Raw genomic sequence first — 22,084 nt, 5'->3', positions numbered from 1 at the left:
AAAAAAAGTCTTGAAGAAAAAAATAAAGTCTTGGAAAAAAAAATAAAGTCTGGAAAAAAAAAGCAATAAAAAAGATGCCAATCAGTGCCCACTGATGTGTAAATCAGTCCCGCCCCACAGTGTCCATCAGTGCCACCCCACAGTGTCCATCGGTGCCACCCCACAGTGTCCATCAGTGCCACCCCACAGTGCCCATCCATGCCCAGTGCCCATCTGTCCCACCCATAATTATCCATCAGTGCCGCCCATGAGTGCCCATCTGTGCCGCCTATGAGTGCCCAGTGCGGCCTATGTGTGCCCATCAGTGCCGCCTATGTGTGCCCATCAGTGCCACCTATGTGTGCCCATCCGTGCCGCCTATGTGTGCCCATCAGTGCCGCATACCAGCGCCGCCAATCAGTGCCACCTCATCTGTGCCCGTCAGTACTACCTCATCGATGTCCATCAGTGCCATCTCATCGGTGCCCATCAGTGCCGCCATATCAGTGCCCGTAATTGAAAGAGAAATCTTACTTATTTACAAAAAAATTAACAGAAAAAAATAAAAACGTAATTTTTTTTCAAAATTTTCAAATCGCAGAGGTGATCAAATACCACCAAAAGAAAGCTCTATTTGTGGGGAAAAAAGGACGCCAATTTTGTTTGGGTACAGTGTAGCAAGACCGCGCAATAGCCATTCAAAGTGCGACAGTGCTGAAAGCTGAAAATTGGCTTGGGCAGGAAGGTGCGTACGTGCCCTGTATGGAAGTGGTTAAAGATGAACACCAGGCAAACCACTAAATGCATAAATAAAATGAATAAATAAATAAATAATTAAAAAAAATACAATACTTGATTTCTTTCTGATGCGGTTAAACTCTTGGATAAGCAAATATTGTCTAAATCCTACGAATATGTGTATTCTTCCTTGAATCTTGGTGTACTTTGTGCATTTCTTCCAGATCTGTGCAGTTATCCAGTGTGGCACTTTACCTGTTTTCTGCAGACATGTTTGTTAATTAAGAAAAAAAATGTTTTGCCTTTAGTGTTCCTTTAACAAATTATCCTCTTTCTAAGATTTGGTTGTTGCAATACTTTACGTCACACTGTATTTGCGCAGCGGTCTTACAAGCGCACTTTTTTTGGAAAAAATACACTTTTTTAAATTAAATAGTAAGACATCAGTAAAGTTAGCTCGATTTATTTTTACATTGTGATGTAATGTTACGCCGAGTAAATTGATACCCAACATGTCACGCTTCAAAATTGCGCTCGCTCGTGGAATGGCGACAAACTTTTACCCTTAAATATTTTCATAGGCAACGTTTTAAAAAACTCTAATGCCCTGCACACACGATCAGGCTTTTGTCCGGCCAAACTCACATCGGAATTCCATCAGAGTAAAAGAGAACATGTTCTCTATCTAAACTCTGATTGAATTCCTCTGAATATCTGATGGAAAAACTCAGATGGGGCATACACACGGTCAGAATTTCCGATGGAAAAAGTCCGTCTGACTTTTTCCATCGGAAATTCTGATCGTGTGTACGGGGCATAAAGGTTGCATGTTTTGAGTTACAGAGGAGCTGTAGGGCTAGAATTCTTGCTCTTGCTCTAAGGCCTCGTACATATGATAGGTTAACCAGAGGACAACGGTCTGATGGACCGTTTTTATCGGTCCAAACCGATCGTGTGTAGGCCCCATAGGTTATTTAACCTTAGGTTAAAAAAATGGCACCTTGCTTTAAAATTTAACCGATGGATTGCTAACCGATAGGTCAAAACCGATCGTTAGTACGCAAAACCATCGGTTAAAAATCCACGCATGCTCAGAATCAAGTCGACGCATGCTTAGAAGCATTGAACTTAGTTTTTTTCAGCACGTCGTCGTGTTTTACGCCACCGCGTTTTAACACGATAGGTTTTTTAACTGATGGTGTGTATGAATGAATGAATGACTTGTATAGCGCAACTCATGCGAACTGAAGCGCCTCTGGGCGCTTTTTCCAGCCTGAGTCTGCTTGGCTGGTGCAGTCATTTTACCCCGTAGGATCGTGACATGCTTGGGACACACAGTCATACACACAGATATACATATATATACTGGGCCAATTTGGACAAGATCCAATTTACCTACCAGCATGTCTTTGGAGTGTGGGAGGAAACCGGAGTACCCGGAGGGAACCCACGCATGCACAGGGAGAACATGCAAACTCCAGGCAGATGGTGTCGTGGTCGGGATTCAAACCAGCGACCCTTTTGCTGCTAGGCGAAAGTGCTACTCACTGCACCACTGTGTACGCACGACGGACCATCAGTCAGCTTCATAGGTTAACCTAAGACAACGGTCCTTCAGACCATTGTCCTCTGGTTAACCTATCGCGTGTACGAGGCCTAACGATCGTGGCGATACCTCGCATGTGTGGTTTGAACACCGTTTTCACATGCGGTCACTAGCAAACGCATACGATAACGGTGATCTTGTGGCGAATCAGCCACAGAGACCACCATTAACGTAAACCGGATCGTCGCCTTAAGACGAGGATACCTGGGTTAACTGTACCCATGCAGCCCATGTTTTTCATGTATACCTGTGTGCCAGGAGGATTTAGTTCACTAGCATTGTTCTTGATTGCAGAGATCTATTACACTTATCACAATAACAATTATATTGCTTCTTTTCTCTTATTACATTTATTATTATCAGTTCATTGCATTCAGCAGTAGCCATACTGTGATTTATATACAAGCAAAGGCCTTTACTTCAATGTCAAAGCATATATACAGAAAGAAAAACAGAGGAAAGAAGCAACGGCAAGGAGGCATCCGAAGTAATACTTTAGATGGCATATCCCATGTGACTTCTTCCAGACAATTATGGGCAAGCTTTTAGAAGCCGGCACATCAAAAGGGATCAGAGTTTTTACTTTTTGTAACTCGGAGAACTCAGAGATCTTGTAACATGGTGGAGAAGCTTGAAGTAAACAAAATAAAATTAGAACTGGCTGGGTCCTTGATGATGGTTCTCAAAGGACATTAAAAAAAAGGGATATGCAAAAGATTGTGTTTTCAAAACATGCTTCATTTGTCAGTGTGTATTAAATAAGCTAATGCATTTTAAATGTTCAGTTATGCCTCATGCCTGGCAGTAATAAAATCATTAAATATGTCCCCCTCTCCATTTTGATAAAGGATCTAATGCTCATTTTTTAGGGATTAGAATTCTGGCTCAGCAGTCTTTCTCCCCAGCAAATCCAGTTTGTGATGACCAATTCTTAGGCTGCATTCACACCTAGGCATACAAAACTGCTGCGTTTTGTCCCGCGAATTGCGGCGACAAATTGCGGCGTTTTGTACCGCGATTTGCGGCGACAAAACGCTGCGATTGTGAATGCACCCTCACCCCCTCTATGGAGATGGTTCACATCTCCTATGCCGAACGCCGAAAGCCGCCTGAAAAAAAGGTCCGGGACTTTTTTTCAGGCGGCAGGCGGCAGGCGTTCAGCGTGGAGATGTGAACCATCTCCATAGAGGTGCATGTTAAATCATCCCTCCAGCGTCTCGGGGCTGCAGCGGCATCGCACTACAGGCGTATATACGCCTAGGTGTGAACGGGGGCTTATGCCGTGTACACACGATCGGAAATTCCGACAAGAAAACCGTGGATTTTGTTCTGACGGAATGTTGGCTCAAACTTGTGTTGCATACACATGGTCACACACAATTCCGAGCGTCAAGAACCCGGAGACGTACGACACTACAACGAGCTGAGAAAAATTATGTTCAATGATTCTGAGCATGCATGTTTTTTTTGCGCGTGGGAATTGCATACAGACGATCAGAATTTCCGACAAGAGCCAGCTGTAGGAAATTCCAACAGAAAAAGTCAGATGGAGCGTACACACTGAATTTCCGACCAAAAGCTCACATCAAACTTTTCTTGTCGGAAAAATCCCACTCAGTGTACGCGGCATCAGGCCTCTTTCTCACGATCGGCTCGATCGGTTCCGCCTGTCCATTTTTCAGATGGACCCGATCGTGCCACCCATTGTCCTCTATGGGGAGGTGGATGTCAGCAGATATGTGACTGCTAACATCCGATCCAACAAAATCTGCTGAAAACAGACGTATGGCGATATCAGGTTGTCCATTTTCATCCGATCTACCCATAGAGGAGTGCGGGACTCACACAGGTCCATCTATTCACAGTGGAGTGGAGATAGAACAGTCATCCGCCTGCTCAGCGGGGGATCAGTGGAGCGATCCCCACTGAGCAAGCGGAGTCCGTCAAAACAGATCCGCCTCGTGTGAAAGAGGCCCAAGTGTCTTTTACCAGTCCTGTCACCATCCCTCTTGTGGATATCATGGCTTACAATGCAGCTCCAGACATATTTGTAAAAATTAACGGTCAGCAGCTACTAAAAAGTGTAGCTGCTAACTTTTAAAGTGTGTCCATGGGACAGGACCGATGACATATCACTGCACCTGTCGGTACCATGTGATTGCAGTGGCCAATCAGCGTAGATCACATGATGATTGTACACAATGAATGGCTTTGTTACATTGCAGTCATGTTTGCTATTGTGATGAGCTCTGTAATTGGTCATAGTGATCACATGGTACAGACAATCTTTAACCATCTGTACTATGTGATTAGGTGTGGCCAATCACTGAATGAATAGTTTTGTAAAATTCATAGTTAATTCACAATATAAAAAAAAATTCTCAAACTTTTTTTTTTCCGTTTATTTACCAAAAAAAATAAAAAATAACCTAGTGGTGATTAAATACCTCCAATAGCAGCTCTATTTCTGTAAAAAAGAAAAATGTATGAGTACAGTGTTGCACGACTGCATAATTAACATTCAAAGTGTGATAGTACTAAAAACTGGAAATTGTCCTGGGCAGGAAGGGGGTATTGAAGTGGTTAAACTAGAGTTTGGTGTCACTTTTTATATCACCCTGAGTCTTAAAATGTGCATTTTAACATGTGCAAAAGAAGGAAAAATAAACATTTCAGCAAAAGAATTAAGGTGGTTGTAAAGGCAGAAGGTTTACTTAATGAATTTTATTCATTAAGATAAAATAAAAACACCTATGTGCAGCAGGCCCCTTAAAGTGGATGTAAACCCGATAAATGAAAATTGAGCTGGGCACATATATCTGCAGTGTTTTCTTATCTCTCTTCAAAGCCCTAAGTCCCGTAGCTGTCTCCTGCTCCATTCTTCTGTTAACAGCCTGATAACTTCTGACAAGTTCTCTGACAACTGTGATAAAACCAGGCTGAATTTTTTGTCAGGAAGGGTGCTATAAATAGATTAGCAGAAAGCTGCTCTACTCACAGGAGAGCTCTGAAAGTCTCTGCCTATCTGGAGGGGAGTCTGTGCTTTTCCTCCAATCGGCTGTCTCCCAGTGTAATCCAAGACTTCCCTCACAGTGCAGAATGGGGAAGTGAAAATTCGAATACAATGTACACTTTCGAAACAGTATAAATAGATGAAGACAGCAGATATACATGTAAAACGTATGTAGGAGGATTGCTTTCATCTCTTTGTATCCTCTGAGGCTGTTTACTTCACTGGGTCTATGTGAGGGTTTACATCCACTTTAATGCTTACCTGAGCCCATCTCGAACCAGCGATGTTGTACAAGATGATTGGCTGCCCAGGACTCTCCATCCTGATTGGCCCTTGGCTCCCGCTGCTGTCAATCAAAGAGACTGAGCCAATCAGGAAAGACAGAAGGCGGGTACCGGGTCGCGGCTCCGTGTCTGAATGGACACGCAGAGCAGTGGCTTGGCTTTGGTGAAAAGAGGGACCCAAGAAGAGAAGGATCTGGGCTGTTCTGTGCTAAATTATTACACAGAGAAGTGTAAGTTGGCAATATTGAGCATTAAAGTGCCGCATCCAGTGGAAATGGAGGAAAACAAACTCCCCTTGTAGTGGACTTTTAAGGCACACATTTCTTAAAACTTATATAAAGTAGTAAATTGTTTATTAAATGTTTTTCTTATAAAAAAAAGGTATGTATAAAACACATGTATATGTAAATACATAGCATGCTTAAACATATTTACAATGTTGTCAACATCATCATAAAATATTTAGATTCTTGTACCCGATGCGTTTCAGAGTGTATATGTAGCTCCTCCTTCAGGGGTATAATTAAGCAAGAATATTATGTATTATATATTGAATTGATGTAAAACTTTTAAATAAAAACATATGAGGGCAGGGTATGCTCTCAATTCTCCGCCAGAAGTCTGAGAGGTGGTATGCCCTCGGGAGGGCATTGGTACAGGACCCGAAGGCCCAAAAAGGTTGATAAAGTTCCCACACAACACACAAACTCCCGGGAGGGTCGAGCCAAGGAACCCACTGGGGCCAAAAATTGCGACAAACCTGTGAGTGCTGTGCGATCTCACACAGAGTGGGGGAAATTTTGCCCGCCGTGGAGCCACGCATCCGCCAATGCTAAAAAAGGTTGTGACCATTCGTCCCAACATCCAACACTAGACTGGTGTGGATTTTATGATTATTTTTAAGCAAAAAAAAAAACATGATTTTAGTATCACTTTAAATATAATTTTTGTGTATTTGTTGTAATACAAAGGAAGTGTGTGTATATATTTGTATATATACACATGTATAGTGTGTGCGTGTGTATATATAGATAGTTCTACCTACTCCATCTTTTCCTTTTTGGAATGCTTTATATCTCCTACAATGCACAAGCATTGTAGTCATACATGAACCCGGCCATGTGTCATTTCTCTAATGGTCCTGAATTATTTCATTGTTTGCTAACCTCAGTCGTTTGAACTGAACAGTTCAGTGCCCTAGTATCTCTCGTGTTTCCAGGTACAAACAAAAGATTCTTTTTATACCCCGAGTGTGGGTACATTCTTCTCTTCTGTGTTTCATTTCCAACACAAGAAGAAAAAAATAACGTGTGATCGGGTGCTTCCAAAGTAAAGTAAAGATGAAACAGTTATGCATTTCACAGTATTGATGAAGAGATTTTCACCGCAGACATGATTGGCGCCTTTAACCTTTTCTGACCACTTTTTCGTTTACCAGAGGTGCTATTGTAGCAGTCCTTCCTTTTCATTATGTGAAGAATCCTCCTAGTTCCAGGCTTCTCTTTTCAGGCTGCTCTTTTAGTAGTAGCGAAGTAAACGGAAATAATGGTACCTGTGATGGTGATTAAAAAGCTCAGGATGGTACAGGTGGGTTTTGTGTATTGCTGGGGTCTGCTGAGGTTGTGTTTTTGTACTGTGCTCCATTCATTAGTTGACACACTTTGCCTGTTTTTTCTTGTCAGTGTTACAACACTAAGCATAAAAGTCAGATTTTCTTTACTGCCAGTAAAGATCATATACTATTGGGACCTGTTGTGTTAGCTCACGTGTTTTAACCACTTGACCACTGGGCACTTAAACCCCCTTCCTAACCAGATCAATTTTCAGCTTCCGGTGCTCTCACAATTTGAATGACAATTACTCAGTCATACAACATTGTGCCCATCTGAAATTTTTGTCCTTTTTTTCCCACAAATAGAGCTTTCTTTTGGTGGTATTTGATCACCTCTGGGTTTTTTATTTTTTGCGCTATAAAAGAAAAAACACTCTGTGTAAAAAAAGAAAAAAATCTTGTTTCTGTCATATAAGCAGGTATTGCGGGGTATTGCGGAGTATTGGGGGTATTGCAGAGTATTGGGGGGTTATTGCAGAGTATGGGAGGGTTATTGCAGAGTATGGGGGGGGGTTATTGCAGAGTATGGGGGGTTATTGCAGAGTATGGGGGGTTATTGCAGAGTATGGGGGGGGTTATCGCAGAGTATGGAGTGGTTATTGCAGAGTATGGGGGGGGGTTATTGCAGAGTATTGCACAGGGACGGATGTATGGCTGGATCTGTGACTAGACCTGGCGCTCACAGATGATTCCGGGAGCGCGCCCCAGAGGGCGCACGAGAGGAGGATTCTGGGAGGACGTCCTCCCAGAATAACTCCACCGCGCTGTTGATGTGTTTTGTCTATGGCACGGTGGTAAAGAGGTTAAAGGGGTTGTAAAGGTAAAACATGTTTTCCCTAAATAGCTTCCTTTACCTTAGTGCAGTCCTCCTTCACTTACCTCATCCTTCGATTTTGCTTTTAAATGTCCTTATTTCTTCTGAGAAATCCTCACTTCCTGTTCTTCTGTCTGTAACTACACACTGTAATGTGAGGCTTTCTTCCTGGTGTGGAGAAAGCCTCTTGAGGGGGGAGGGGGCGAGCAGGAGTGTCAGGACGCCCACTAACACACAGCTCCTTTCTCTATCTGCAAAGTAGAGAGCGTCCTGACTTGCCTGCTCACCCCCTCCCCCCTCAAGAGGCTTTTTCCACACCAGGAAGAAGGCCTTGCATTACTGTGTGGAGTTACAGACAGAAGAACAGGAAGTGAGGATTTCTCAGAAGAAATAAGGACATTTAAAAGCAAAATCGAAGGATGAGGTAAGTGAAGGAGGACTGCACGAAGGTAAAGGAAGCTATTTAGGGAAAACATTTTTTACCTTTACAACCCCTTTAAATGTGTCACTGTGCGTTAAATTGAAGTACGGCCAAAGCTTTTTTGGCCATGCATCTCTTGGTGATCACAGAAGTGCACTTACTATTTGCTTTCCTGTGACCCAGAGTGAGCTGATAGTGGGCTGTTACTTGCTATCAGGTGATGTGGTAGAGCCGCTCGGGAAGGATCCCGATAATATTGTCATAATCCATCAAGCTGCCTGATTGACAGCTTGCTCCACCTCTGTGAGCTCTGAGCCAGCTGCGCCCCCTGCCTTTCCTGGCACTCCAGCGGGTGCTTAAAAAGCAGAGTGGTAAGTGATGAACAGACCAAGAACTGAGTGGTCATGCGATTGCTTAGTTGTCTGGCTTAGAGCCGACATGGAACAGCTGCAGCATTAAACCGATGCTGCAGCATGAGTATGGAGGTTTTTTGTTTGTTTTTTTTACAAACCCCATACTTCTCCTTTAAACTGGACTCCAGGAATGACCTTTATTGCATATCGGTCCAACTTGGAACAATATAAGTATGCACATCTCCTACCAGAAGCTGAAAATGACTGTAGTAGTCAGTGCTAGCGATAGGTGCAATCCTTGCTTGGGTTCTGTACAAGCGGCTTCCCCTCTACACGTTGACCCTGGGGGGGGGGGGGGTGGTGGTGATGTCACACTGTCCTCTTCATTCTATGAATGGTGGCAGTTCCAAGCAAGCAACCTTCTGTGGTCAGTACAGAGAGGGGCCACTTGCAAAGAATGGAAGATTGCAGTTATAACTGTAGTTGCACTAACTACTACAGTGAATTTCCGCTTCCCCATTGGCACATCAGGTATGAAATATGCATACTAATATTGTGCCATGCTGGGCCATTGTAAGTATGCGATACAGATAAGTTCTGGAGTTGAGCTTTAAATTATTCCCATAGGTTTGGATAGAGTGGAGAGGAACCGGAGCACCTGCCAGTTATTATATGTAAGTACAATACACATAGATGCGGCTAGCAGGACTTTTGGAGCGGTCCTGCTAGCGCACCGCTTTAGTGTGAAAGCCTCCGGGCTTTCACATTGAAGCCTGCAGGGCATGATTTTTTCAGGCGGTATAGCAGCGCTATTTTTACCGCTGAACCGCCTGAAAAACGTGTCAGTGTGAAAGGGGCCTTACACAGATCTGTTATCTAGGAGGCATCAAGGAAGTCCCATTGTTGGACACATCTCAGGGCTGTAGAAGAAATACATTTAATATCCATCAGTTCCACCATTTTCTTGATTTAGCTGTCATGAGACTTCCATGTACATCCTTGGCTTATAATGAATGTTAGTAATTGATTGTTTAAAAGGTTTATGAAAACATGTACTTTTGGATGAGCGAACACATTTGACAGTTGTAATGTCTGTGTTGGCAGAACATAATCTGTCTTTTCATGTGTCACTGAGTAGGTGGTTGAACATGGTTAGTGGGGGATATTTATTATAGCAAAAAGTAAAAAATATTGATTTTTTTTAAAAATTGTCGCTCTATTTTTGTTTATAGCGCAAAAAATAAAAACCGCAGAGGTGATCAAATACCACCAAAAGAAAGCTCTATTTGTGGGGAAAAAATGACGCCAATTTTGTTTGGAAGCCACGTCGCACGACCGCGCAATTGTCTGTTAAAGCGACGCAGTGCCGAATTGTAAAAACCCCTTGGGTCATTTAGCAGCATATTGGTCCGGTCCTTAAGTGGTTAAAGGAATTTTTCTTCTTTTTTTTTTTTTCATTTTAAGCATCATTAAAATAACTGCTCCAGAAAAAACGACCGTTTTTAAAACTTTTTTTTTTATTGATACATGTTCCCTGGGACAAGACCTGAGTCCCCAAACCTGTTTTCTGACAATAACTTGCATATTAGGCTTTAAAATTAGCACTTTTGAATTAGAACGTTCCAGTCCCAGTGACATCAATGGGGTTCTAAAGATTTGCGCGAACATTCGGTCCGTTCGAAGGTTCTGGTGTGAACCGAACGGTGGGGTGTTCGGCTCATCCATACTGGGCATGTTTCTGCTTCTTCAGGAGCTATGAAGCATATGTAGCTAAAGAGAAACAAATACAATATACAGTATAAATAGAGAAACATCAATTATTAAAAAAGTAAGCATTTTTAATAAGTATGCATGACTTTATATATACCTATATGTTACCAGAACTAGATATATGCTAAATAAGTACATAAACATAAGTGGTATTGATGAAGATGAAACCCCTGACACAATTTCTCAAAGCGAACAGCTATTCTGCCTGCTGGCCAAATTACAAGAAGCAAGAAATAAGACTACTTGCTTTGCTTCCCAATCCGAAAAAGAGGAAGGGGTGTAGCCAGTGCATCTTCCTTTATTAACAATATGACATCACAAAACATGTGCATTCACATTGGTCAGCTCATACAATTCACTCCCATTTTACATGCCCCCTGTGACGTCTGATCTTTGCACACTACACACATTCTCCTTGTAAGTCCATATAAGGTATGGGGCTTCTCCGCACATGCAGCCTTGTGTAATGTCCATTATGGAATGTCCATATACAGGGGTCCTTGGTCAGCTCTGCAAGGGTTTCTTTCGATGGGGAGGGCTTTTGGAATGAGGAGCGAGGGGTTTGAACACATCTGTTCTTGATAATAGTCTTTTGTCCTCACTCCAAGTTTGAGATGTAATTGTAACTTTTAAAACATCATATCTGATATAACTTCTTTAAGGAAAATAAACACTATTGTGATATATATTTTTCACACATGCATATATAGATAATGAATATAAAAACAATATAAGAATATAAAAGAAATTAAAAGAATATAAGAAGAGAAAACATTTCAGTGGTTCTAATAAAAGAATTAGCTTAACACAAAATAGGAATTTTAGTATCGTCCATCACAGTATATTTTAAAGCGGTGTTTCACCCTGCAGAACAACTTTTTAGCATAAAATTTGGCATAGTAGCGCGAGCTACAGTATGCCTGTCTTAATTTTTTTATCTCCGTACTCACTGTTATATCGTACATAGAAGATTCCGACTGCCCGCGGGGAATGGGCGTTCCTTTCAAGAGGGAGGGTGATTGACGGCCGGCTCTGGCACGTCACGCTCCCCGAAGACAGCCGGAGTAGGTCTCGACTCTTCACGGCGCCTGCGCACAGACTATGCGCAGGCGCCGTGAAGAGCCAAGCCTATTTCGGCTATTTCTGGAGAAGCGTGACGCGCCAGAGCCGGCCGTCAATCACCTTCCGTCTGGATTGGAACGCCCATTCCCCATGGGCAGTCGGAATCTTCTATGTACGATATAACAGTGAGTACGGGGATAAAAAAATTAAGACAGGCATACTGTAGCTCGCGCTACTATGCCAAATTTTATGCTAAAAAGTTGTTCTGCAGGGTGAAACACCGCTTTAAAATATACTGTGATGGACGATACTAAAATTCCTATTTTGTGTTAAGCTAATTCTTTTATTAGAACCACTGAAATGTTTTCTCTTCTTATATTCTTTTAATTTCTTTTATTGTTTTTATATTCATTATCTATATATGCACGTGTGAAAAATATATATCACAATAGTGTTTATTTTCCTTAAAGAAGTTATATCAGATATGATGTTTTAAAAGTTACAATTACATCTCAAACTTGGAGTGAGGACAAAAGACTATTATCAAGAACAGATGTGTTTTTTTTTTTTATAGGGTGAACCCCCGCTTTAATTGATATCAATGAAAGTCTGAACACTACACAGAGGGGCACATAACAAGCACTTCCATTGGGATCTGTGGTGGATGAATGGTGCTTTAAAGCTTCAACAAAGCTTGCTGAAAGCTCTGCAAATGCTTGGAGTTTGCATATTCTCCCTGTGCCTGTGTGGGTTTCCTCCGGGTACTCAAGTTTCCTCCTACACTCCAAATACATGCTGGTAGGTTAATTGGCTCCTGTATAAATTGGCCCTAGTATGTGTATGTATGGATGTAAGTTAGGGACCTTAGATTGTAAGCTCTTTGAGGGCAGGGACTGATGTGAATGCACAATATATATATGTAAAGCGCTGCATAAATTGATAGCTCTATTTAAGTACCTGTATCAAATAAAATAAATAAGTGACATGTTAACATTCTTTGTAATTTTAACATACTCTGTAGGCATGCGAGAAATTTGCAGATCATCGTTTAATCTAGACCGCCTATCCCTCTAAAACGATAAATTACTTTCTTCTTATATACCTTTTTAATAAGACGCAATCAATGTACACTAAACGTTCCTTCCACCAGTTCATCTTCACTGCTCTGAGCATTAATCATGTCAGAAGCCTTTATTCAAACAAACCCACAGAATGTTCAAACAGCTCTTCACTCTTCCTACTTAACAGGGATTTAATTGTCTTCTAATGTGTTTATCAACCTGTCATACTTGAGCAATGCCTCTGGTCTGTGTTTGTAGCGGGTTCACCTGCCAATGATAAAAGTTACTCATTACAAGGAAGAGGCACCTCTGCATTTTTCAGATGTATGCAGGCTTTCTTTTGAAATGCATGTTTTTTCCCAATCCGTAAATGCATATTTATCAGAGGGATATGGACATGTTTGATATTGAAGTCAATAGATTCAAGGTTATGATAACAAACTTTTTTCTTATTCATCTCAAGGCTCATTATGGCCATGGGTGTGACGTCTTTGGTGTTTGTGTGTTGTGTGTGAAGGTTCATATGAGTGGGTTTATTCTGTCTATTGTGTGCTTTAAAATTTAACAATTTGAGAGAATATGTGTCATAAAATTGTTTCATACCAATAATAATAATAGTTATTATATGCAGTTCTTAAAGCTCAATGAATTGTGCAATGCTCCTAATTAGAGCATAATATTATCTCATCCACAAATGTTTATATTAAAGACAAATAATCACTCTTCATTAAGATTTGTAATTTAACTCCTCAAAAATATCCCACATGTGCTAAAAAAAAATATATACCATCATTAAATATGAACAACAGTGGCTAGATGGTTAGCACTTCCGTCTGGTAGCCCTAGGGTCGTTGGTTCGAATCCCAACCATGACACTACTTGCTACTCTGCTTGTGTGTGTTTTGTTCCGGGTACTCCAGTTTCCTCCCACACTCCAAAGGCATGCTAATAGTTTAACCTCCCTGGCGGTATGATTCTTTCAGAAAAAAGGTGCTGAAAGCGGTACCATTATTTGCAAGGAAATTTGGCGTTTTATACTGTAGGCCTGTAATTCTTAGGAATAACTCACTTAAATCTGACCAAACAAGAGTATTGTAGGGATCCCGGGTATGACATTTTTTTAAAAACAAAATTATAAATTATAATATAATAAATAATTATAAATAATTATAACAAATAATATAATTATAATAAAAATTATTCAATAATGTAATCAACTCAAAATCACTGAAATTTGCTCAGTTGCAGAATTGTCGCTGTCATTACTTTTATTTTTTTATGACGAATTTCCCCACAAATCGCTATCGCACAATTCTGCAAGTGATTATAATTTATTATCGCTGTTTTCTAGCTGCTCTAAAACCATTTTTGACATAAAAAAACACTTTTGGTTGCTATGGACAATCTACAGTTTTCAGGCAGAAAGAAAAGTTTTTATTATATAAAATGACATGTAGGGCACTGGGCAGACCACTAGGGACAAGGGGGGTGTGTATTTTGTACATACAGTACTGTAATATATAAGATTACAGTATACTGTATGTAAAGTGTTTGTTTACTTTTTTGAATTTGGCGCCGTTCTCCGTCCCCGTGCGTCGTAACGTCGCAGGGAACGGAGATCGGCGGCACAGGAGGACGCTGTGTGAATCGAGCGAGGTCCCGCTCGCTCACACAGCGCGGTGGCATCGCTGGATCCAGGGACAAGGTAAGAAAACACTGCCTGTGGATCCAGCGAGGCAAGCCCGAGTCTGACTCGGGGTTACCGATCGCAGCATGAAAATCTAACCCCGAGTCAGACTCGGGAATACCGCCAGGGGGGTTAAAGCAGTGTTCCGCCCAAAAAATAAAAAATAAAAGCCAGCAGCTACACATACTGCAGCTGCTGGCTTTTAATAAATGGACACTTACCTGTCCTGGAGTCCAGCGATGTCGGCACCCGCAGCTGATGTTTACACTTACCTGCCCTGGAGTCCAGCGATGTCGGCAGCCACAGCTGATGTTTCTATCAGCTGTCAGGTGCTCCGCCGCCATTGTGGGTACAGGAACCCGGCAGTGTAGCCTTTCGGCTTTACGCCAGGAACCCTACTGTGCATGTGTGAGGCCCCCGCTCCTCTCTCCTATTGACCCGGTGGCCAGGAGAGGGGGAGGGAGCCCGGGGGTGACATCACGGCTCCGTGGCAGGGAATTCCGGAAGTGGGAAAGGATACCTGTCAAAGAATAAGATGAGTGGAAGTTCCACTTTTGGAACGCTTTAAAGTCATTGTAAAGTCAGAAGGTTTTTTATCTTAACACATTCTATGCATTAAGATAAAAAGCCTTCTGTGTGCAGCAGCCCCCTAATGCTTAACTGAGGTCCCTGTCTGTCCAGCGATGTCCACGAGTGTCTCAGGTGTCCGAGACTCTCCCTCCTGATTGGCTGAGACACAGCAGTGGCTCCATTGGTTCCCGCTGCTGTCAATCAAAGTTGGTTAACCAATAAGGAGATAGGGGGCAGGGCCAGGTCACAGCTCTGTGTCTTAACAGACACAGGGAGCTGTGACTTGGCTCGGTGCACCCATAGCAAGCTGCTTGCTGTGGGGGCACTCGACAGGAGAGAGGGGCCAGGAGCACAGAAGCGGGGACCAGAGAAGAGAAGGATCTGGGCTGCTCTGTGCAAATCCACTGCACATAGGAGGTAATTATGACATGTTTGTTATTTTTATAGAAAAATATATATATATATATATATTTACAATCACTTTAATTTAATGTGAGTTTGGGACTTTAGATTGTAAGCTTCTTTAGTTCAGGGACTGATGTGAATGTACAATATACAGTATATGTGAAGCACTGTGTAAATTGATGGCACTATATGTAGCTGTAATAAATAAATAAAATGATGTGCTAATATCTTTCTCACTTAAAAAGATCATTAATAATCCTCCCAAATCTATATGTATCAATATACCGTTATTACAACAGCTTGAATATATAAATAACTTGGATACTAAAGCAGCCCATACATTACTCTTTCTTTCCTTCCACCCTGGAAGTCATTGCTAGCGGTTATAGCTGTCGCCAGTAATTGAAGGAAAAAAATTCATCAGGTTTCTTGTACCTAAGTCAATGGATGGGATCAACTTGGGTACAATCAACCTGCCCATAGATGGATCAACCTCAGATGGTCCGGCCAAATTTCGATCCATGTGTGGCCGGCTTAAGTACCCTGTGAATTATATGGCCTAAAATTGTGCTAAAAGGCCTACTAAAACTTAAATGAATAAACACAAGTCCATAAAAAATTAATAAAATCAGAATTTTTGGCCTTTTTTCTTTCAAAGACCATCATCGAATAACTCCCCCATCACCCATGCAGTTTGCTTACCCTCATCAATGGTCCTCTTATGCCCCGTACACACGATCGGATTTTTCATCTGAAAAACCTTGGATGGTTTTTCCAACGGAATTCCGCTCAAGCTTGGCTTGCATACACACGTTCACACAAAAGTTCTCTGAACTTTCGTCCATCAAGAACGCGGTGATGTGCAACACTACGGCGAGCCGAGAAAATTAAGTTCAATGCTCCCGAGCATGCATCAAATTGTTTCTGAGCATGCGTCGGAATTGCTACAGACGATAGGAATTTTTTTCCGTCGAAAAATTTGAGAACCAGCTCTCAATCTTTTGTTGGAGGAAATTCCGACAGCAAAAGTCCGATGGAACATACACACGGTCGGAATTTCAGTTCAAAAGCTCACATCGGACTTTTGCTGTCCGATCGTGGGTACAGGGCATAAGACTATGTAAGGTTGGACACAGCTTTTTTGCAGACACCTTGAATTCCCTGCATGTGTGTTGCTTTTAAAGAATCCTTCAGGTAATCACATCAACTGAGCCCTGCTCCCGATAGAGGTCAATATTCCTCATAAAAGAATACAAAAGAACGTCTAGTGCTCTCCATATGGGATCGCCATTTATTGCTCAAAATAAATAGTTTTACTAACAAAAAATCCATAGTATGCAGACACATCTCATCCACAGCAATAGACAACTCACTTCTCCGACTGAAAGTCAAGATGGCTGAATATAACTATTAATGCCCACATCCAGGGCTGTCTTTGATTTGATTTGATTTTATTATTTGTTAAGCGCCAAATACAGTTCAAGAACTGCGCCTAATCCGGCCAATTGTCAAAAGACGGCCGCAAGGTGGCTCTCAATTGCCGGGAGGACGTCTATGGACGGCGCACGCGCGCTCCCGCGGCATCACTAAAGTGCCGATGCGCATGCCTGGAGGCCGCGATGTCCGCCAGGCACCCGCGATCGGCGGATACACAGACAAGGACGTGGATCTGTGTGTGAAAACACACAGATTCACGTCCTGTCAGGGAGAAAGGAGACTGATCTGTGTCCCTTGTACTTAGGGACACAGCATCGGTCACCTCCCCCAGTCAGTCGTCCCCCCCCACACACACACAGTTAGAAACACTCCCAGTTTACACATTTAACCCCTTCCTCGTCCCCTAGTGTTAACCCCTTCACTGCCAGTCACATTTATACAGTAATCAATGCATTTTTATAGCAGTGTTCACTGTATAAATGTGAATGGTCCCAAAAATGTGTCAAAAGTGTCCGATATGTCCGCCGTAATGTCGCAGTCCCAATAAAAATCGCAGATCGCTGCCATTACTAGTAAAAAAATAAAAAAAAATAATCATAATTCTGTCCCCTATTTTGTAGGTGTTATAACTTTTGCGCAAACCAGTCGCTTATTGCGATTTTTTTTTATATAAAAATACGTAGAAGAATACATATCGGCCTAAACTGAGAAAAACAAAAGTTTTTTAAAAAAAAAATTGGGATATTTATTATAGAAAAAAGTAAAAAATATTGTGTTTTTTTTTTCAAAATTGACGCTATTTTTTTGTTTATAGCGCAAAAAATAAAAACCGCAGAGGTGATCAAATACCACCAAAAGAAAGCTCTATTTGTGGGAAAAAAAGAACGCCAATTTTGTTTGGGAGCCACGTCGCACGACCGCGCAATTGTCAGTTAAAGCGACGCCGGAAGCTGAAATTTCGCCTGGGCAAGAAGGGGGTTTATGTGCCCAGTAAGCAAGTGGTTAATGTTGATTGGACCCTTGGCAAACATTTTCTTGGGGCCCCCCCATGCAATTTTGCTCTCCATCTGCTCTGAGACATACAATAAATATCAGCTAGACTTAAAACAAGTTTACTGTATCAGATCAGGCAGCGATTGCGATTGGTTGCCAAAGGTTACAGCATATCATTACCACTTACTGACTGGTTGCTAGAGGTTACAGAACACATTATGGCTCACTGATTAGTTGCTAGAAGTTACAGCACATGATTTCTTCTTGTTGATTGGTTGCTAGAGGTTACAGCATATCATTACCACTTGCAGACTTGATGCTAGAGGTTACAGCACACATTACGGCTCACAGATTAGTTGCTTCTGCTTGTTGATTGGTTGCTAGAGATTACTGTACAGTAATACTGCTCAGTAATTGGTTGCTAGAGGTTACAACACATTATCTCTTCCCTGCAGAGGGGCATGATATACATATGAATGCTGCCTTTATTTACATATGAATGCCGCTGGCCTCAGCTATTTACATATGAATTCCGCTGTTATTTACATATGAATGACGGTTATTTACATGTAAACACAGGGTCTGCAGGTGAGTCATCTGTACACAACAATAGGGCAGAGCTGGGCAGCATTAGTAGCAGCACTTCACACTGAGATATCAGGACACAGCAAAGGACTAAAACTTCAAGGGACAAGGGAATTTAAACTGGGATAGTTGGCAAGTATGAGGCAGCTTCTTTGGGCCCCAGAACACCTGTAGGGGAGGGGCCACTTCCAGTGGCCAGGAAACATATTGAGCATGACAAAGATGGAAGCGTATATAATTTTCCAAGTAGGTGTTTCCTTAAAAGCAATACTGTTATCTTACAAAAAGTTTTAAATGCAGTTCTTTGCAAATGAAGAGATATCCTACTTACCCGTGGCTTGTGGCTCTTATCTCCGCTCCATTAAATAGATTTTTAGAAAATCCTCCCAGTGTCTGCCATATTGGAATATACAGTTTTTAGCCACAGCCATTTTTACTAGATAAAAAAATCAAGGCTGTGTTTATGGATTTAACCTTGTGCTACTACTAAATATGCTGAGCTGTTTAAAAAAATGTACCTAGTTACTGACAGTCAGCAGCTCTCTGTTCACGGAGCTATGAGAACCGAGCAATCGGCAGTGTTCGATCGCTCAGTTATCAGTGTTTGAGGCGCCGGGGGACAGATGAAGCATCCACTGAGGGAAGCATTTTTTTTAAATGCTACAGCCTACCGGAGTATTGTTGCTGGCCATGCCCATCTCTTTACGACTACAGTGTACCCATCTTCTGATGGCTCCTTCCAACAGGATAATGCATCGTGTCACAAAGCTCAAATCATCTCACCACTGGTTTCTTGAACATGACAATGAGGTCACTGTACGCCAATGGCCTCCGCAGTCACCAGATCTCAATCCAATAGAGTACCTTTGGGATGCGGTGGAACGGGACACTCGCTTAATGGATGTGCAGCCGACAAATTTGCAGCCGCTGTGTGATGCTATCATGTCAATAGGGACCAAAATCTCTGAAGAAGGTTTCCAACACCTTGTTAAATTTATGCCATGAAGAATTAAGGCAGTTCTGAAGGCAAAGGGGGGTCCAACCCCGATACTACTGTAGCAAGGTGTACTGAACAAAGTGGCCAGTGAGTGTATGACTTGCTGTGATTAGATAATGCGTAGAACAAGGGTACATAAACTTAAATGTTCCCTACCCCTCGTCCATTCATTGAATGTCTTGTATTAGTTAAACGCTAAACATTTTTTAAATGGGGGTTTGTTTTGAGAAAGTGACCCACTAGACCAGTGGTTCTCAACCTGGGGGTCGGGACCCCCTCGGGGGTCGAATGAGGATTTTCCAGGGGTCACCGAATCCTGGACTGTTCTTGAAGCCTGCACCACTCTCGCAGCCTTTTTGCGGCCACCCAGCAGGGAAATCCCTGGAGCCTGTGGCCGCCCAGCTGGGTTGTTCCTTGAACCTGCAGCCGCCCACTCAGCCTCTTCGCAGGCGTCCATTCAGTTCATGGCATGGCTGGGGGGCAAAGACTAGAGGTCAGCTGACAGGTGAGGAATGTGAAGTGGGAGGGGCTGGAGGAGATCCTATCTCCTGATTTCAACATAGGTGTCACTGCTAAGAGACACCACAAAGTCGGAGACACAGTGAAGCCAGAGACACAATGAGTAACACTATCTACGATTATAGTTGCCATTAAAAGGGCTTGGGTAGCACTAAATTCCTGTGGGTTAGGGGTGCAAATTACTTGTCTTGCCTTGGGTGCTGACAACCCACGCTATGAAAATTATTTTACTGTTAGGGGTCCCCACAACTTGGGAAATTTTATCAAGGGGTCACAGCACTAGGAGGTTGAGAACCACTGCAATAGACTCTGTCAGACAGGAAGTCCCTGTAGCACCGTCCAGATCAGACTACCAATAACCATTTGGGCATCCACAGCAGCTCTCTGGATGTAGCATAACAATTACTGCAGATTTAACCATGGTGGCCCAGTCTAACTTTTGTTTTAATACATTTTTCCTGTTGAGCTTTAAAGATGAGAAGGCTTATAATACTGTGTAAACTTTTTCAATGAGCTATATACAGCTGGCGGGTTTCTAGTCCACCTGATGAAACAAATGAATTGCATAGCCTGAGTAGATCCCGTTTATGATTTACATTTAATTAACAGCCTGAAGGCATACAGTCATGCATGCCTGCCTATAGCCATTGTTCAAACTCCGACTAGGACTCTGTGATATTCTAGAACACAAGGGACTTATTTCATGATGGAAAATTCGGTAGCTTGCTTTTTTCAACACTATAAACTGTAGTTATCTTACGAATTACACTGTCGACAACAGATCATGCTTGTATACAGGCTGTAAATGTGAAGCTTCTAAAGAAATGTTTTGGAAGAGATACATTTATTTTTTTCTAGCGCGTTTACTAGGAGCTCAGGAGATAACCAGTGTAATCGTATCTGATATAAATTTGCATTGTGTAAATTTAGATCCATGAGATTTACTAGGAAAATGAGGAAGCGTGTGCAAGCGGCTCTGAAAGGGGGGAGCTTAATTGTCCTAGAGCCGAAGCCCAGCTATGCCGAATTCTAAGGCTTCATTGTAGCCATTAGTAATTTGACTCTGTTGCATGCTGAAGGGTAACAGTGCAGAGCGTTGTGTGTCCCTTTTTTGCTTGAAGCTGTTATTAAATATTTTTGGAGTGTGCTAATCAGCACTAACTGCTCGAGACCTTACCAAGTCACTGACAAAAAGCTTCTCCTTACAGCCGGACTATTTGGATCTCTTGAATGTACAATCTTTTTTTTTGTTTTTTACTAATTTTAATAAGCTGAAATGCCAGTTCCCTACAGTTCTCTTAGGGCATCTCTTGCTTAGTGATAAGCTTCCAGTACATGCCTTTGAACCACATTTATTGTGAATGTTACAAAACATGCAAGTCACAGCTGAATCCCTAAGTTCCTGTTGGAAATTCCGATTGTCTGTATGCAATTCCGACGCACAAATATCCTACGCATGTTCGGAATCAATTTGACGCATGCTCGGAATCATTGAACTTAATTTTTCTTGGCTCATCGTATTGTTGTATGTGACCCCGTTCTTGGTGAACGGAATTTCCGACAACATTTGCGTGACCGTGTGTATGCAAGACAAGTTTGAGCCAACATTCCGTCGGAAAAAAATCCACAGGTTTTGTTTTCGGAATGTCCGATCGTGTGTACGTGGCATTGGGCTCCTTTCACACGGTCAGTCGAACCCAATTGGACCCTCCATTCACCTCTAAGGAGTGGTAGATGTCCATTTACAATTGCCTACCTCCAATCAGATCCGATAAAAAAGAAAGAGTAGAGTGGGCTCTATAGAGTACAGTGGGCTGCATATGCAGAGCGGACACGGACCTGCTATCATTGTGGCAGATGTCCGGTTACCAAGTCGTTTAAGTGGCCCTCGCTCTTCAAAAGGTTGGTCACCCCTGGCCTAGATAGTTAATTTCTTTAAAAAAAAAAATGTCGCCGGTAACATTTTTGCTAGACTAACCACATGTTAGGCTAGATGCTAACAAAAGAATAGAAGGATTATAAAGCAAGTGCCTGTATGTACGTTTTTATTTCTTCATGAATATGCAGGTAGCAGAACATTATATATGTAGATACTGCCTTCAGATCCTAAAGTTAACCCTAAAGTCAATATATGGCCAGACTATGATCAATCAAATATTTACATACTCCTAACAGGCC

At 42.1% G+C, this 22,084-nt stretch overlaps 1 protein-coding gene across 3 annotated transcripts in view; it reads left to right on the top strand.

Annotated features, from left to right (window-relative positions):
- MACROD2 (mono-ADP ribosylhydrolase 2) overlaps positions 1-22,084 on the top strand; it is a 3,190,351-nt gene that overhangs the window by 381,164 nt on the left and 2,787,103 nt on the right. The window lies entirely within an intron of this gene.

Source organism: Rana temporaria, chromosome 4, assembly GCF_905171775.1.
Source record: "Rana temporaria chromosome 4, aRanTem1.1, whole genome shotgun sequence".
Taxonomy (NCBI): domain Eukaryota; kingdom Metazoa; phylum Chordata; class Amphibia; order Anura; family Ranidae; genus Rana; species Rana temporaria.
Note: the sequence above shows the minus strand (reverse complement) of the source record. Positions and strands in the feature narration are given on the sequence as shown.